Source organism: Canis lupus, chromosome 29, assembly GCF_003254725.2.
Source record: "Canis lupus dingo isolate Sandy chromosome 29, ASM325472v2, whole genome shotgun sequence".
In the NCBI taxonomy this organism is placed as follows: domain Eukaryota; kingdom Metazoa; phylum Chordata; class Mammalia; order Carnivora; family Canidae; genus Canis; species Canis lupus.
In genome coordinates, this window is record NC_064271.1 from 33,224,377 (window position 1) to 33,242,419 (window position 18,043).

The 18,043-nt window shown below is 36.8% G+C and overlaps 1 protein-coding gene across 6 annotated transcripts in view; it reads left to right on the forward strand.

Moving 5' to 3' along the window:
- CNBD1 (cyclic nucleotide binding domain containing 1) overlaps positions 1-18,043 on the forward strand; it is a 539,688-nt gene that overhangs the window by 1,255 nt on the left and 520,390 nt on the right. For 3 of the 6 annotated variants that reach the window (XM_025433554.3, XM_025433558.3, XM_025433559.3), the window contains exon 2: positions 393-528. The exons of 2 other annotated variants lie outside the window; for them this stretch is intronic. The gene's annotated coding sequence lies outside the window, so the exon portion shown is untranslated. Of the gene's footprint in view, positions 1-185; positions 529-18,043 lie in introns of those variants that run through there. One more of the 6 variants, XM_049103879.1, reaches the window with a different exon arrangement.

The window sequence follows — 18,043 nt, forward strand, 5'->3', positions numbered from 1 at the left end:
TCCTGGAGTCCCGGGATCCGGTCCCGTGTCGGGCTCCCCGCATGGAGCCTGCTTCTGCTTCTGCTTGTGTTTCTGCCTCTTTCTCTCTCTCTCTGTCTCTCATGAGTAAATAAAATCTTTAAAAAATAATAATAAAAATCCTGTTACTGTGGTCCAGCAGAAAAGTCATCTTCATAGCTTGGGCTACGTTCTTGGTTGGCACACTTCCTGTGGCATAAGAATATATTGTTTTCTAGTGTGTGTGTGAGAGAGAGAGCGAGCGAGCGAAAGAGAGAGAACATCAAAACAGGGGTCATAGGAGAGCAAACATTCCAAGAGACCAGGTGGAAACTTTTTGGGCTTTCCTGAGGGAGCCTCGGAAGTCAGTCCCACTGCACTCTGTCGATCAACAGCAAATCACCTAAGGAGCACAGATTCAAGGAAAGGCGCGTGACTCCACCTCTTGGTAGGACTGTGGGGTAAAGTCATGTCTCAGAAGAGTAACTGATAGGTATTGTTGAAAACAGTCTGTCACCAGAGGCAACCAGAGTGAGTATCCTTTAAAATATTTACCAAAGAAAATGCTGTATGTGCTCTATGGTTTTCCTATAATATTTAATCTTAGAAATCTCTCTTATGTTGACTGTAGATCAAATTAATTCTTTTTAATGGTTTCAAAGCATTCTGTTCCATGGATTACCATTATTTTTTTTTTTAAAGATTTTTATTTATTCATGAGAGACACAGAGAGAGAGAGGCAGAGACACAGGCAGAGGGAGAAGCAGGCTCCATGCAGGGAGCCCGATGCCTGGCTTGATCCCAGGTCTCTAGGATCAGGCCCTGGGCTGAAGGCAGCGCTAAACCGCTGAGCCACCAGGGCTGCCCGTGGATTACCATTATTTTTAAAGCTGCTCTCATACTTTTGGAATTAGGTGTTTCTTTTTCTTTTCTTTTTTTCTTTCTTTGGCTAATAGAAAGCAGTGTTGTGATGAATATTCTTTTAGATATTTCCATGAAATTTTGCAAGATTATTGGATAAATTCTTTGAAATGGAATTGGTGAGTCAAAGTATATATGCTTTGACATATGCTAAAGATTGTGATAGATATGGCCAAATCTCCTCTCCAGAGCCCATACTAATTTACATTGTTATCAATAGTGAATGAAAGTGCCTTGTTTCCCACATCTTGGTCTGTACTTGGTATCCTACAATTTTAACATCTTTACTAATTGCACAGATGAAAAATAGTATCTCATTATTATTTTTTTTATCTCATTTTTTTTAAAGATTTTATTTATTTATTAGAGAGGGAGAGAGAGAGATTGGTAGCACTGAGCAGGGGGTAGGATCAGAGAGTGAGAAGCAGACTCCCTGCTGGCAGAAAGCCTGACACGGGACTTGATCCCAGGATCCTGGGATCCAAGCTGAAGGCAGATGCTTAACTACCCAGGTGCCCCTGGTATCTCATTATTTTGATTTCAGTTTTTTTATATATATGAATGAGGCTGAGCATTTTCCCCTGAGCTTATTGGCTTTTTAAAATTTCATTTTTCCTTGTGGGTGGGAGAGAGCTATTATCTGTTTATATTATCTTATTATTTTGAAGTTTTGAATATTAAAAATTAATGTTTTTCTATTAATGTCATACGTATTGAACACTTTCACCATTTTGTCATTCGCTTAAGGTATTTATTTGCCATGATTTTAAAAGATTTTTTGGGATTTAAGGGATTAATCATTATACATTTTAATGCGTGGGTTAGATGTTAGCCTTAGAAAGTTCTTCTTATCAAAATTATAAATACATGCACCTACATTCTTTCTAGAACTTTACTAACTTCAGCTTTTAAGTCTTTGAAACATCTAGAATTTGTTTACCACTACTAATTTATTGGTGAGGAAAACATCACCCAGAAAGGATAACCAACCTCCTTCGGTCACATAGCTAGTGATTATCAGAATGAAAATAAGAACCACAAGTCTTTGATATCTACAATCTGACATTTTCACTAAGGATTACAAGATATGGAATCTATTCTGGCCAGTTTAAGTAGGAAAGGAACTTATTAATGGAGCTTATATAGCTTACAGAATCTTCAGGAGGGTCACAGAGAAGCCAAGTTGGGCTTATGATTACTTCATGATTACTTCACCACACTTGAAGTTTCTGTAATGAAGACACTGTTGCTACTGATGTTCACTGTAGGTGATAATTTGGACTGGATACCAGAGGCTCTTTTACTGATGGTACATTTCAGTCTGCCAGTAGAGGCAACCAACTTGTGAACATTACACACATGTTTAAAAAACTTACCAAATATCTTCACCACTTAACTTGCCAGAAGATCAGTTCCCCAGAGTGCAGCCTCTGTCTTACATTGCTAAATTACACCAACTCCATATGGTACATTTGATTGGCAAAATTTAGGCCACATGATTATGCGTTAGGTATAAGGGATCCTGGGAATGCAGAAAATGGAACTTAAAATAAGTTGGCAGCCATGAAGTTTCACTTTAGCCTCTACCCATTCTCTTCTGAAATGTTACTAAGTTTTATGTATTGTTTCTTGGGGACAGAGATATATCTGTTATCTAATAGTTCCTAAGAAAAGTAGAATTTTCTAGCACATTACTGATGTTAGAAAGTCCTCTCATGCCTTTTTATTAGGAGACAAAAAGGAACTTGAATACAGCAGATCCTCCCCACCCCCCCCCACCCCCCCCCACCACCCCGGCCCCTTATCTGTGGTTTTTCTTTTCATGGTTCTTTCAGTTACCAGCGGTTATCTGTAGACATATGGCTAGAAGGTCAGTAGTAGTCTCATGCTATGTCACAATGTCTATGTTATTCATTCGTTTTAACTAGTGTTATTCACCTACTAGTGTTTTGAAACGGATCTCCTATAGATAAGGGGCAACTACTGCATATCTGTTGGTTTTGCCTTTAGTATGCAAATGAGGTAAATATACTTACAGTGGAGAATTTTCAAGCTGAGTAACTCATCTGAAGTTCTCATAGAGTTAATTCGTGTATGATTTAGTTATTTTTACTCAAAACAAAATATTTGAAAACTTAGATCCAATTTAACATACCCTTGTTAGACACATATTATGAACAAGGCCCTGTGCTGCTCTCTACATCCACTGAAGTCAGGAGAATTTTTTTATATCCTGTAATAACATTTTCAAGTTATATAGCATAGTTTTCAGGAAGAAGATGAGAAAATACAATTGTTCATATTAAAAGCATCTAATTTTGGCAATTTTTTGATGGTCTTTTGAGCCAAAGTGTATTTATTGCTTGAACACAATCATAAAGAAATTAATTAATTAATTAATTAATACAATTAAGTTGAAATCATTAATCTGTTAAAGCACCCTAATTGTATATTGAATTATTAAGTAAAAAACTGTATTGACAGTACAATTGTCAGTTTTAGACTATACTTTTCTTTGTAGCACTACTAAACATGAAATTGGGGGGGAATTTGACTACTTTTATTTATTGCATTCATTATTTTTCTGTAAACAAGAGCAGTTCTTAAAGAGCATCACATCCAGGTGCATGAAGACAGAAATAGTCTGTAACAGAAATGCAATAAGAAATTCTAATCATCCTTTGGCTTTCATTACTTTTCATGGAAAATCTATTTTGAAATTGAATATGTTTTGATTAAAAATAGTTATCAACTCATTTCTAATGTAAAGGTATTTTTAAGTGGGTGAAATAAAAAGTGAGTCCACTTTTCTCCTCAATTATTAGGGCTATATATTTTTGTATGAGTGATACTTGGGAGTGGGTCAGTTATGGTCAGGTGTACAAGTGGACTTCAGAGTTAATGCAGAGGAAGGAAAGTAGAGAAAATGGAAATAAATTATAAAATATGACTTATAAAGATCACATCCTTTTTAAAAACATTGAATCATTATTTTAATATAAATTCTAAAGCCTTCAGAGTGTCACAAGTAGAAAGTTAACTCAGAAAAAGAAAAACAGATCTATACATCCACCCAGTCATTGATCCCTATATCCCAGGAAGGTGTCGTGGAATACACTTTATCAGTGTGGTAACTAAGTTTCCAGGGTTACTCATATTTTTAAGAAGATTGCTTAAATGTCTTTGTTCCTTGCCCATAGCACACTGGTTGTTGGATGTGCTCTCATTAAATATCCTCTTATGAAAGTATTCTGGACACTGAGGGTTCCTATGTGAAATGACATAGGTTGAAGAAAAGGGTGGAGTCCACACCTCATAATGCATTAATCAACCAGAAGAATAGGCTAGAACTGGATAATTAAAATTTGATTCCATTTTTACTACCTCTGGTAGTAGTAATAATATGTAACTATAGCTAAAACTGACTGGCACTTTGTTCCAGTTTCTGTGGCCATTCTTTGGGTGCATCATCTTAATTCAACTTTCATCTTCATTCAACCTTCAGCAACCTTGTGAAAGTAGTGCTTTTACTATCTCTATTTAAGAGATGGGGAAACAAAATCTTTAAGAGTTTAAAAATATATCCAGTGTTATATGGGCAGAAAATGATTGAGCTAGGATTCAAATCTGGTTTTATAGGACTGCAGAACTTCAACTCCAAATCACTGAATTTTACTGCTCTTTCCATAGCATCTTTTTATGTAATAAATATGTCACCACTCTAGAGTTCTTAAAGTGTGGGAAAAAAACAAGGAGAAATTTGTTCTACACTCAAAGTTAAAAATTTAGTCCCTAGGAAGACTAGACTACTCTAAATAAGATCTAGTACTGAATATTTATTTATTTGATTTACAGCCACAACATGCCACGCCTTCTGTGTATTATCCCTCTTCCTAAAGATGTTACAGCCTAATAGGGAGATAAAAACAATTTTTAGAGAATTTCAGAGATTCCATAACACAGATCTGATCAGAGAAATAGAGAAGCCAAAGGTAAAAAGTGATTATATCAGAATCCAAATGGTAACAGTTGGAAGTAGCATAGAAGTTTCCTGAGAAGAAAGTCTTTAAGGGATAAATTCTTGAGGTGAGTCTTCATAGGAAAATATTATCTTTGCCAGTCCAGCTGAAGGTAGGGTGTAGATAGGATGAGGGTTATTAGGTAGTGCTAGTCAGGGATACAGATGAGGTAAGGAAGAAATCTTGGATAGAGACAATTGTTAGAAAAGTTATGGAGACATGGAAGAGCATTGACTGCTCTGGACACTGTAAAATCTTTAAAACTTGTTTTAAAAAGAAGGAGGAGAATAAGAAGAAGGGGAAGGAAATAAGGGAGGAGAAAGGAGGAAGGAGGAAGACCAGATGAAAAAGAAGATGAAAAAGGAGTTGGAAAGAGTGAAACACAAACCTGGAAAACAAATCAGGAGTTTGAGTTTAATCTGTATAATAAAAAGAATTACTGATGAATTTTAAGCCATAAAAAATCATCAACTTTATGTTCTGGAAATATCACTGATATATGAAAGATGAATTTGAATTGTGGGGAAGTGGTTTGGAAATTTAGCTTACAGAGTAAAACAGAGATCGAAGAACTATGTGTGAGGTATGAAAATAAGTTGATAACTCCCATCCCCCTGTGATGTAATAATTATTATTCCATACCTACAGGACTATATTTAATTAAAACAGCACAATGTCTGGCAAATAACACATGCTCAATATATACTTGGCTCAGAATTATGGCCTTAAGCTAATTTGAAGGAAAGAAATAATTGTTCAGGAGAATGATTTTTCAAATAATTTTAGGGGATTATGGGAACTTTAACACATTACTTTTCACAGTCCTCATCACTTCTCAGGAGTACACCATCAAGGTGAAACTGAACAAAATGAAAAATATAACGCTTTGGTGTTTCAAATGTCACTATATATGCCCAATAGAAGGGAATGGAGAGGGACTTAAACTAATCACTTCACAAAAAATTCCTTTTGAAAATAGCTTTTGAGTAAATTACCTTCTAAAATCTCTAACCACTTTGGGAAATACGGTTTTCTATTATAAAATCACTTTTGAACCTGAGAGAAATAAAAAATTTAATGAGTCTTAGAATCATAGTTGCAAGTCTTCACGTACTGTTGTTTATACTCCCTTGAAATGTATCCCCTTGTTGTGTCAAATAATTTTATTTGTTTTAAAAGTGAAAAATGCTTCTGGATTAGAATGGTAAATCTCATTCCATTTCTGATTTATCTGCATATCCATTATTGTACTGTTGTTAATCAGTGTAATTGTGGAAAACTGTTTTAGGGTTCTTAGTAAATAACAGTTAAAAGGTGATAGAGTTTGCTTTGTTATCCAGATTCAAATTATGCTAGAAATAATTGTTTCTTGGAGGGAGTACATGATTCCTTCCCAATTCAAAGGGCATAACCACTCAACAAGGGAGGAGTGTCTATAGACCCTCTTAGGTTTGTACTCATGTAATGCATAATAGAACCATTGAACACCAATAAAAAATAAATTAAAAAAATAAAAAAATAAATAAACATTAATTCAAAAAAAAAAAAAAAAAAAGAACCATCAAGACTGCCAGTACTCGTCCTCAGTCCTCTCTGAAATCACCTCATCATTCTAACAATTCACTACATGAAAATAATGGCAGGTTTAGGCTGTGATCTTGTTTCTAGGTTGCAAGGAGACACAAAATTTTCAAAGTACTAGAGATATTTTCATAACAAAATAATGAGTATGTTCATCTAGCCAGACTGGAAGACATTCCCTTACTACTTACCAAGGTCATGATTTTCCTTTGCTTTTCCTTTAGGACCTTATGTTAAAATATTGCCATCTTGAATTTTTATCTTTAATCATTCATTCTTGGCCTAGAAATATGCTCACGTTTTGCATATCTAAAAATTCTTTCCCTTAAGGGTTTCGAACACCTAAAATTAATATCCTTTCTATTTCTCTTTTTTTCCTTACTATAATAATTGCAGTTCCCCAATCTCTTATATCTGGGAGAAACAATAGTTTTCTATCCTTCAAACATCAACACTGAGTCATTTCAACTCTTTTACCTTCAAAGTTCTCTTCCAACCAGTCATATAGTCTATAGATTTTTACCTATCAAGTCTCCCCACACATATCTGTCTTCCTTCTGATCTTGCTGTCTAGGAGGAAACTTTCATAATCTCTTATCTGCATTATTGTAATTGTCTTTGTTGAGAAGGAAATATTTTACTCTATCCTTCAAGCTTCTGGTTGGTCTAAGAATCAAATTAACATGAGACAAAATTGACAGGAGAAAATCAAACTTAATTTTGTACATATGGGAATCTCCATTAACATAAGATTCCAAAGACAGGCAAAATGAGGTATATATGTCACCCTGAACTAAGAAGAAAGGGGTATTGAGGTAGGACTTCAAAGGGAAGGAAAGCAATTCACAGGAAGAGGAAACGGAGTTCATATTTGGTAAACAAATGTTTGCTGGCCATCCAGAAACAATGGGACATAGAGATGAATTTTAGCAAACAGCCTTTGCTGTTTAGCTTTGCTAAACTTCTTCCTATTACCCTAGTATTATACTGTATTTATCTATGGTGCTAGGTCTCTTCCTAGACTAGGTTTCTTTCTTTCCTTTCTTTTCTTTCTTTCTTTCTTTCTTTCTTTCTTTCTTTCTTTCTTTCTTTCTTTCTTTCTTCTTTCTTTCTTTCTTTCTTTCTTTCTCTTTCTTTCTTTCTTTCTTTCTTTCTTTCTTTCTTTCTTTCTTTCTTTTTCTTTCTTTCCTTCCTTCCTTCCTTCCTTCCTTCCTTCCTTCCTTCCTTCCTTCCTTCCTTCCTTCCTTTCTTTCTTTCTTTCTTTCTTTCTTTCTTTCTTTCTTCTTTCTTTTCTTCTTTCTTTCTGTGTTTATTCATTTATTCATGAGAGACACACAGAGGCAGAGACACAGGCAGAGGGAGAAGTAGGCTCCATGCAGGGAGCCTGACGCAGGACTCGATCCAGGGTCTCCAGGATCACGCCCTGGGCTGAAGGTGGCTCTAAACCACTGGGCCACTGGAGCTGCCCTAGACTAGGTTTCTATCAATTCTTTTAGACAGTTGGAAAAAGGTCAAAGTTTTTCCCTAAGTCTTTTGAGCTTTTACTGTTTTCAGTTCAAAATAATCTACAAGCAACAGTGACACATTTTGGGTCAACTGGTTGGGAATTCTTACCTCTTCAAACTGGTTTCTTCACTTTAGAACCCCTTAGTTTAAACTATTCTAAACAGAGCTGCAGGGTTAATCCTCCTAAACCACAGTCCTGAATCCATAATATTTATGCTAATAACAGTAACAATAACAACTAAAAAATTAATTGCTTCTCATTTTCTTATGAATTCTTTTTTTAAATATTTTATTTATTCATGAGAGACACACAGAGAGAGAGAGAGAGACAGAGAGACAGAGACACAGGCAGAGACACAGGCAGAGGGAGAAGCAGACTCCATGCAGGGAGCCCAATGTGGGACTCGATCCTGGGTCTCCAGGATCACACCCTGGGCCAAAGGCGGCGCTAAACCGCTGAGCCACCCTGGGATCCCCATCTTCTGAATTCTTTACCTAGCATTCATGACCCATCTAATTCTGACCTATTTTCACAGTTATATTTCTCATTTTTCTCTTTGTGCATCCTTTTTGCTTTCTCATTTTATTCCCACTTCCTATCACCTCCGGCTTTCTACCCCTATGCTTGTTTTGTTTGTTCTTCTGTCAGAAATCCTGTGTTCTTCAGTCTTTGCCAGTTGAAATCTTATCTGTCATTTAAGACTCATCCCAAAGTCCATCTTCTCTATACTTTTCCCTCAAATTCCTTGATAAGTTGTTTTGAAGTGAGTTTTAAAAACAATTTTTGTTTTTGGTAAAAACAAGTTATCTGGGCAAAAGTTTTCTTTTGATCCAGTTATTTTCTTTTGCATAAATTCATTAACACAAGAAAAGTAGAGACAGGCTGGCTGCATTTGTTGGACTCAGAGAAAGTTTAGTTGTAAATGGAATATTTTGGATATTATCATCATCCGTCTACATAAGGCCCCCTCTTGTTTTTTCTCTCATCCTCATTCCTTTTTGCTGTTTGCCTCTGCTCATGTAATAAGTGCAAATAAATTGTCTTTTGTTTATGTGTTCTCATGAAATGAGTACTGTTGATTATATGCAAATATATTAATTTAAATGGCTTGCTATATACCTAATTTTACTTCTTATTTTTTATCTATGTTACAATGTGATTATGTAGTTCACTTATTTTAACCAATGCCTAGTACTCCGTATATAGCTTTTTTTCAGTTGGTATATGTGTATATATTCATAAAAGTTATTAAAATATAGAAATGCCTTTACATGGATTAATAAATATTCTCTACTTAGGGTTTCCTGAAGGTTCCATCACTAGATCTTTGGATCTGTCTATAATCCAGCATCTCCAGGGTTAACATGGAGAGGATGAGGATGGACTCTATTCCAGTGAATTGCCTCCAATTTGCTGCTGCCTCAAACAATGCTTCATGAACATCTTTGTATATGTCCCCATATGAACATGTGTGAGAATTTCTTGTGCTATATTATTTCCTTTGATACCGAATTTCTGGGTCATAGATTGAAGATGGTCATTGACCCATTATCATTCCCACAGGAACGAGCAAACCAAGAAAGCCCCAGGAAAGCAATTTCCTCTTAAGCAGTAGGGTGAGATTTTCATAAAACCTATTGGAGAGAACTTGATCTCATGGTCACAGGGAGCTACAAAGGAGAATGGGAGATGTAGTTTCTAATTTCTTGCTATGTGCTCAGATAAAATTACCATATTACTACCGTATAAGAAAAGGAGATAGGTTTTATGTAACAATTAATAATCTGCCATGCAAAAAAAGGGTTAACTTAGCAGACCCATGTTACCCAAATTCTGCACATTCAGAAGAAAAGCTTGTCTTTATGATTGATCCTTGATCAATTCTTGGGAGATGAACTCTGAGTCCTTGGAATATTTTGCCTGGTAAGTGGTTTTTGTATGCCTGAGGCCCTAGTCCTTGAGGTAACAATTTGATCATCTAATTTATGTAAACAGTGCAATTTATGACAAACACTTGTTTGTGCTCTGTAAGGGGCTAGAGTCTAAGTAGCTGAGGTCAATCATGCAAGCAAGTACCACATGCCTATGTTAGTGCCCCTACTAAAAACCTTGGACTCCAAGGCTCAGGTGAGCTTCCCTGGTTGACACTATCTGGCACACGTTGCCACACATTGCTGCTGGGTGAATTGAATGTATCCATGTGATTCCACTGAGAGAGCATACCTGGACACTTGTGTCTGGTTTCTCTTGGAGTTTGCACCATTTGCCTTTTTCCCTTCATTGATTTCAATTGGCATCTTTTTGCTATAATGGACCATAAATGAAAGTTTAATAGCTTTTCTGAGTCTGGTGATCTTTCCAGCAAATTATCAAGCCTAAGTGTGGTCTTGGGGATTCTTGACACAAACCCAAAGTTTTTCCTTAAAATACTGCAAAAGAAGAAATTCAATACTTTAAAATACTTACAACTCAATACATGAATATATAAAATTTTTGGAATCCCCCCACCCAATTTGAAGTTTCTGAGAATAAATTAAGTATATGAGAAGTGCATTGATTCTTTCAAATCACAAGGATACTCTGTAGCTCAGTGAATTTGACACTGAGTCACATTAGAGAATTATATAGCATCAAATACATCCATCTAAATTAATCAGAGTCAAACTGATAAGGCCTTTCTTACCACTGAGGTTGGAGAAGGGCAGGCCTCTTCAAGTACCAGTTTGCCACACTTGATAAGGTTCAACTGCTTGAGGGAGCTATCTTGAGAAAATTGGAAAAAGAACACCCTTACTAGTTATCATTTGAGTTGGCATGGAAACATTGTTACAATAAGTTGGCATGGTAACCATCTTCTCCATGATCCTGAAGAACCTGAAGAGTAGGGCTTGAAATTTTGGCACACATTTTAGAAGGTTGCTATCCCTGATACAACAATACTTTTGTGATTTGGATTCCTCTTTGTTCTGATATTTATAGTTACGTATTTTTCTTGAAAAGAAATATTTCCTGCTTATTTTTCTGAATAAATTAGTCTAACTTGAGCATCTAGCACAATCATTTTGCATGGTAATTGTCTTCAGAGCTATTCAATTTACTTACATAGTGGTCATAAAATTTTTTTCCCTTAGGCTAATACTGAATCCTATTGGCTATATAGTCTACTTTTTATTTTCTTCTGTTTATTTTCACCCATTAAAATGTACTCATTTTAATAATATCAAATATAAAACATGCTCCAAAATTATTTTGTTTTGAGTCTACAGGTACCACTGAAACCCTAGTACTTAGGTAAAAGAAATAAAAGTGAATGCTTGGGTAAATAAGAGATTAGTGCTGTCAAACACTCAGTACACACTCAATTTATGATGTCTTTTATAATTTTGAGAAGAATGGTTATGGGAAAAAAAAACAATATGAACTGCCTATGAACTCTCAGGATTTGATAATTTAATAGTTTATTTTTGTTTTGCCTGAGTTTTAGGTTTAACCATGTGAAATTGCCATTTTTATGTGAAAAATGATTGAATATTGGTAATTATATACAGTTCAATCCAATATAATGACCTAATTTTTTCAGGATATAGTGATCTAGTGTGATTCCAAAGCAACTAGTTCCTCAGGGACTATAAGTTTCTTAATGGCAGGGTTCATATTTGGTTCATCTTTGACATCTTTTTGAGACAGCGTTGCATATAATATAATGCATATTTATGGGGAATATTTGTAATTTTTTTCTGGCTGGCTAACATCAATTTCCTTCCCTAATGGCACCCTGCCTTTGTTTTGTGAATTTTCTCTTCCATCATCTGTAGTCTTGGTGGGAGGTAATACTGGTAAGTCTCCCCCTATGAAAGCAGAAGTATTGAGGACTTCCCTCTCCCTGCTAAGTAATGGGCTTATGAACCTAAGTTAAGTCAATTGGCTACCTGGAGAACTTTAAAGCATAAGCAAGTAATGCCAGAATGGGAAGAGTAGTTGGAGTAATAGTGAAGTAGTTACCAGAACATTTTATGTTCACAACTGCTCTTTTGGTTTCTGCTGCCTATTCTTTTGCCTCTTAGCTCCTGCACACTTTTCATTGTGATCCTCCTAATATATTTCCCATCGTTTACTTTTATATTAAATTAGAATTTATTTCTATTGCTTATACCAAGAACTCTACTCAATAGGACATTGTTGTTTTATTTATTGACTCATATTCATGAGTTGTGAATAAGTAGGTATGAGTAAATAATTAAATAAACCAGGTCCTATGAAAAGTGAAGAAAATACTGATTACCTAATAAGCCTTCAAAAATACCTAACTTAACCTGTAAAGCAATTCTTATGGAAGAATGTTAAAGGAATAATCTACTATTCAGATATGTTGAAGAATGATTTTTTCTTCAGAATTTTTACAACTGTCTCCTTTCTGATTTATTTCAGTCTGCTTCAAATGGATAATAGAAAGACTACATATAATTCAGAACAGCTGAATGATTAACTGTGTTCCATTTAATCATTTAGTAGACATTTATTGAGTCCTTAATATGTCCCAGGCATTATATTTTGGTCAATAGATACAAGGTTAAATAATCGGTGCTGATGATAAGGTACCATTCCTAAGGAGGAATTAGTCTAGTACTGCAGCAAGAAGTATATATGATGAAATATCATAAGGTCTGTGTTGGAGTTTTGTGCAAATGCAATGGAAACCCAATGGAGACATACCTAAATGTTTAGGAAGGGTCACGCTGAGGTCTTCTTTTCTCAAGCCTGTGAGTATCTTTATGATAGTTGCTTTTTTTTTTTTTTTTTTTTTTTGATAGTTGCTTTAAATTCTCCATCAGGCATGCATGTTATGTATATTTATTTCATTTAGATCTCTCACTTTGGCCTTATCTAGTTCTTTTATTTAGGGTAAGTTCCCCCATCTTGGCATTTTGTCTAAGTCTCTGACTACTTTCTGTTAGAAAAGCCGGTTATGTCTCCTGCTCCTGAAATAATGGGCCTTATGAAGAAGAGATGATGTAGTACCCAAGGCCTGGTGCCTCAGGGAGTTTCTCTGGTGTGCTATGCAACCTCTTTGCTATTGTGTTTGGTTTCTCTATCCTTCAGGCCAGTGGTCTGCAGAGGCTCTCCTTGTCTACTATGGGCAGTGTTTAGTCCCTAGCCTGAATGTGGCTAGTTTTAGCTAGTTGTGCTCTGGTCTGCTTGTGAAATAAGACCTGACACCAAGTCCACCAGAACTGAGGCCCTGCACAACTCTCTGATCATGAGACATGGTGAGGGCAGGTGCTTGTGCTAGTCTTCTGCAGGAGGGGCCCACTGTACTGGGACTGAGGTAAGCTTGACTGAGAAGGGCAGTCTCATCAGAGCACAGGGGAGTGGGGCTTGGTGTAAGCAAGTTAAAGAGTCAGTGTCAGTGCTCCCCTGCTTCCTGCTGGTGGCTCTATGTTTATGTTTAGGGGTGGGTGAGGGAAATGGCATGAGTCAGCTACTTTGGCCCTGGAGAGGTATCTCCATGAATGCTACCTCTCAGAGACACCCCTCCCCCAGAAGAGTGAATAATCTCCCCACTGTGTACCCCAGCCATTCTTCAGATAGCTACTTCCATATTGTCTGCCCCTGGGTTGTTTACCTGTCTTCTCTTCAGGAGCAGGGCAGTGCTTTTCAGTCTCTATCCTAGCCAAGGCTGAATATTAGAATAATTGGGATCCCAGAAGAAGAGGAAACAGGGAAGCAGAAAGTATATTGGAGCAAACTATAGCTCAGAACATCCCTAATCTGGGGCAGGAAACAGGCATTCATGTCCAGGAGGTACAGAGACACCCCCCACTCAAAATAGATCAACACCTCCACATAAAATAGTGAAGCTTGCAAATCTCAGAGACAAAGAGAAAATCCTGCAAGCAGCTTTGGACACGAGGTCCATGACCTATAAGGGTAGAAACATTGGACTGGCAGCAGACCTATCCACAGAGAGACCTGGCAGGCCAGAAAGGACTGGCATGATATATTCAGGGTGCTAAGTGAGAAAATATGCAGCGGAGAATACATTTTACAGCAGGACTGTCATTCAAAATAGAAGGAAAGAAAAAAAGCTTCCAGGACAAATAGAAACTAAAAGAATTTGTGATCATGAAAACAGCTCTGCAAGAAGTATTAAAGGGGATCCTTTAAGCGAAGAGAGAGCCCTTGTATTACCTGTAAAGTCAGAAACTGACAATGGCACTACATTCATATCTTTCGGTAGTTAACTCTGAATGTAAATGGGCTAAATGCCCCAATCAAAAGACACAGGGTATCAGATTAGATAAAAATGCAAGACTCATCAATTTGCTGTCTGCAAAAGACTCATTTTACATCCAAAGACACTCCCAGATTTAATGTGAGGGGGGTGGAAAACCATCTATTATGCTAATAGACATCAAAAGAAAGCTGAGGTAGCAATCCTTATAGCAGACAAATTAGATTTTAACCAAAGTAAACACATTAATAATAATATAATAGGGGACTTTAACACCCCACTCCCTGCAATGGACAGGTAATCTAAGCAGAGTATCAACAAGGAAACAGGAGCTTTGAATGACACACTGGATAAGATGGACTTCATAGATATATTCAGAGCATTCTACCCTAAAGGAATAGAATACACATTCTTCTTTGAGTGCGCATAGAATATTGTCCAGAATAGATCACATACTGGGTCACAAATCAGGTCTCAACCAGTACCAAAAGATTGGGTTCATTCCCTTCATATTTTCAGACCACATGCTTTGAAACTTAAACACAAGAGGACATTTGAAAAGAATGCAAATACGTGGAGGTTAAAGAGCATTCTACTAAAGAATTAATGAGTCAATCAGAAAAGGTTTTTTAAAGATTTTATTTATTCATGAGAGACAGAGAGAAGAAGAGACATAGGCAGAATGAGAAGCAGGCTCCATGCAGGGAGCCTGATGTGGGACTCGATTCCAGGATGACACCCTGGGCTGAAGGCAGATGCTTAGCCACTGAGCCACCCAGGTATTCCAAGTCAAACAGGAGATTAAAGAAGAATTTAAAAAATTCGTGGAAACAAGTGAAAATGAAAGCACAACTGTTTAAAACCTTTGGGATCCAGCAAAGGCTGTCTTGAGAGGGAAATATATAGTAATACCAGCCATCTCAAGAAATAAGAAAGGTCTCAAATACACAACCTAACATTACACCTAAAAGAGCTGGAGAAAGAACAGCAAATAAAGACTAAACCCAGCAGTGGAAGAGAATTAACAAAGACTAGAGCAGAGATCAATGAAATAGAAGCCAGAAGAATAATACAACAGATCAACGAAACCAGGAGCTCATTCTGATTATAACATCAATAAACCCCTAGCCAGAATTATCAAAAAGAAAAGAGAAAGGACCCAAATAAATAAAATCATGAATGAAAAGAGAAGAGATCACAACCAACACCAAAGAAATACAACCAAATATAAGAACATATTATGAACAACTATATGTCAATAAATTAGGCAACCTGGGGGAAATGACTGCATTCCTAGAGATGTATAAACTATCAAAACAGAAACAGGAATAAATAGAAAACTTGAACAGACCCAAAACCAAAGGAGTAATCAAAAATCTCCCAATAAAGAAGGATCCAGGGCTGGATGGCTTCCTAGGGGTGTTCTACCAAATGTTGAGAGAGGAATTAATACCTATTCTTCTGAGGCTGTTTCAGAATAGAAATAGAAATGAAAGGAAAACTTCTAAACTCTTTCTATGAGACCACCTTGATCCCAAAATCAGAGACCCCACCAAAAAGGATAATCTCAGACCAATATCCCTAATGAAAATGGATGCAAAAATTCTCACCAAGATACTAGTCAATAGGATCCAACAGTACATTAAAAGGATTATTCACACACACACACACACACACACACACACACACACAGGATTATTCATCATTATTATTCAGCCCCAATGGGCTTTATTCCTGTTATGCAAGGGTGGTTCAACATCCACAAATCAAAAAGGACAAGAACTATATGATTCTCTCAATATATGCAGAAAAAGCACTTTTTAAAGTACAGCATATATTCTTGATTAAAACTCTTCACAAGGCAGCCCAGGTGGCTGAGTGGTGTAGTGCGGCCTTCAGCCCAGGGCCTGATCCTGGGGACCCAGGATCGAGTCCCGGGTTATGGTTCCCTGAATAGAGCCTGCTTCTCCCTCTGCCTGTGTCTCTGCATCTCTGTCTCTGTCTCATGAATAAATAAATAAAATATGTAGAAAAGACTCTTCACAGTATAAGGATAGAGGAAACAATATCATAAAAGCCATCTATGAGAAGCCCACATAGAATATCATTCTTTGAGGAAAATCAGGGCTTTTCCCCTAAGGTCAGGAACATGACGGGAATGTCCACTCTCATCACTGTTGTTAAACACAGTACTAGAAGTCCTAGCCTCAGCAACCAGACAACAAAAGAAACAAAAGGCAACTGATTTGGCAAAGAAGTCAAACTCTCACTTTTTGCAGATGACGTGATACTCTATGTGGAAAATCCACAAAGACTCCACCTCAAATTGCTAGAATTGATACAGGAATTCAGCAACGTGGCAGGATATAAAATCAGTGCACAAAAATCAGTTGCATATCTATATGCTAACGATGACACAGAAGAAAGAAATTAAGGAGTTGATCCCATTTACAATTGCACCCAAAACCATAAGATGCCTAGGAATAAACCAAAGAGGGAAAGGATCTATACTCAGAAAACTAGAACACTCATGAAAGAAATTGGATACACACACAAAAAAAATGTAAAAATGTTCATGCTCATGGATTGGAAGAACAAACATTGTTAAAATGTCTATGCTACCTAGAGCAACTGTTCACTCAATGCAATCCCTATCAAAATACCATTAATTTTTTTCACAGAGCAGAACAAATAATCCTAAAATTTGTATGGAGCCAGAAAAGACCCTGAATAGCTAAAGGAATATTGAAAAAGAAAACCAAAACTGATAGTATCATTATTCCAGACTTAAGCTCTATTGCAAAGCTGTAGTCATCAAGATAGTATGGTACTGGCACAAAAACATAGATCAATGGAATGAATAGAGAACCCAGAAATGGGACCTCAACTCTGTGGTCAACTAATCTTCAACAAATCAGGAAAGAATATCCAATGGAAAAATATAGTCTTGGGGATCCCTGGGTGGCTCAGTGGTTTAGCACCTGCCTTCAGCCCAGGGCGTGATCCTGGAGTCCTGGGATCGAGTTCCACATCAGGCTCCGTGCATGGAGCCTGCTTCTCCTCTGCCTATGTCTCTGCCTCTCTCTCTGTCTCTCATGAATAAATACAATCGTTAAAAAAAGTCTTTTCAAAAAATGGTGTTGGACAGATTGGACAGTCACATGCAGAAGAATGAAATTGGGCCATTTTCTTATACCTTACACAAAAATAGATTCAAAATGAATGAAAGACCTTAATTTGAGATAGAAATCCACCAAAATCCTAGAGGAGAACACAGGCAGCAACTCTTTGACCTTGGCCACAGCAACTTCTTGCTAGACACATCTCCAAAATCAAGGGAAACCAAGGCAAAAATGAACTAATGGGATTTCATAAAAATAAAAAGCTTTTGCCTAGCAAAGGAAACAGTTGACAAAGCCAAAAGATAACTGACAGAAGGGAAGAACATATTTGCAAATGTCTTATCAGATAAAGGACTAGTATCCAAAATCTATAAAAACATATCAAACTCAACACCCAAAGAAGAAATAACCCATTCAAGAAATGGGCAGAAGACAAGAATAGACATTTCTCCATGGAAGACATACAAATGGCCAACAGACACATGAAAAAGTGCTCAACATCACTCAGCATCTGGGAAGTACAAATCAAAAGCACAATGAGATACCACCTCACACCAGTTAGAAGGGCTAAAATTAACAAGTCAGGAAATGACAAATATTGGTAAGGATGCAGAGAAAGGGGAACCCTCTTATACTGTTGGCAGAAATGTGTACTGGTGCAACC